Below are 1,565 nucleotides of genomic sequence, written 5' to 3'. Positions count from 1 at the left end.
CTCTGCTGATCATGCATCTCAGTCTGCCAGCAAGCCTGCTGTCCAAAGGCACTTATCTTTCTCACTGCATGGGCCACCAAGCCTGCCACACTATCTTGTGCTGGTCTCTTGGTTCTGCTGCCTCTGCTGCTGCTGTTGCTGTCTCTCTGCCAAGGAGTCCAGTGCAAGGATCTTGGGTCCAAGGATATGCTCCACTCCTGGCTTTTCTCTGCCTTGATGGTAGCAAGAGCCTCTTTTGTGTCTCCTTGGGTTTCTGAGGCAGTATCACTATGGAAGTAGATTACCCAACTTTCCTTCTGAGGAGTGGCTGGTGGGTTTGAACCGCCAGCCTTCTGGTTAGCAGTCATATGCCTTAGGCACTATGCTACCAGAGCTCCTGTTATTGTTGTTAGGTGCCATCACATCATCTCTGATTCCCAGTGACCCTATGTACAACAGAACGAAATACTGCCTGGTCCTGCACAAGCCTCACTATCCTTGCTGTACCTGAGCCCATCATTGCCTCTAGGGCTCAGGTGTAGCAAGGATTTTAAGCCTAGCAGAGTCCAATCCCCACATTAGGGTTTCATGTACCCTATTTCCATGGCATCACCCACATAAAGGTGCCATGGACCTTATTTATGTTATTAACAAGCTATCAAATGCCCTCCATAGGCATAAAGCACCTCATAATTACTTAGTTCCACCCAGTCATCTCATATGCATGTGAAAGCTGGGCAATGAATAAGGAAGACAGAAGAAGAGTGATGCATTTGAATTATGGTGTTGGCAAAGAATACTGAAAATACCATGGGCTTCCAGAAGAATGAACAAATCCATCTTGGAAGAAGTGCAGCCAGAATGCTCCTTGGGAGTGAGAATGGCCAGATTTCGTTTCACCTACTTTGGTCATATTATCAGAAGGGACCATTCCCTGGAGAAGGATGTCATGGTTGGTAAAGTGCAGGGTCAGAGAAAAAAGGGGAGGACCCTCGACAAGATGGATTGACACAGTGGTTACAACCATGGGCTCAAGCATAGCAAGAATTGTGAGGCTGGCGCGGGACCAGGCAGTGTTTTGTTCTGTTGTTCCTATGAGTCAGAGCTGACTCGATGGAACCTAACAACAACAGCCCAGTCATCTGGTGGGAGTTACAAAGACCATGATTAAAGAGCCATACTAAGTAATTCACTGGCTTTTCCATCCATTGGCCCTTTCATACTTGAAAGATTAATATCCTCTTCCCAAACAGTTTAAGTATAAGCAAGCCCACAAAAGCATGTAAGCCAGACACTTCATGCCTTTATATCCCCCAATTTTGGATAGTTCATTTCTAAATTGCCCATCCCTAGCAGTACTCTGGGTCACTAGTGCTCAGACGGCTCCCTTGATACCCTCCCGAGAGGGACCGGGTCTCCGGGAGCAAGGTAAGCACGGGCAGGCTGGTGCTTACCACTGATCTGCACTGAACACTTTCCCTTGTTACCCTCCCGAGAGGGACTGGGTCTCCGGGAGCAAGGTAAGCACGGGCGGGCTGGTGCTTACTCACTGATCTGCACTGAACACTTTCCCTTGTTACCCTCCC

Source organism: Orycteropus afer, unplaced genomic scaffold (genome assembly GCF_000298275.1).
Source record: "Orycteropus afer afer isolate SDZICR_OR568_19922 unplaced genomic scaffold, OryAfe1.0 scaffold00122, whole genome shotgun sequence".
NCBI classification, from domain to species: Eukaryota; Metazoa; Chordata; class Mammalia; order Tubulidentata; family Orycteropodidae; genus Orycteropus; species Orycteropus afer.
This window is presented reverse-complemented; position numbering follows the sequence as displayed.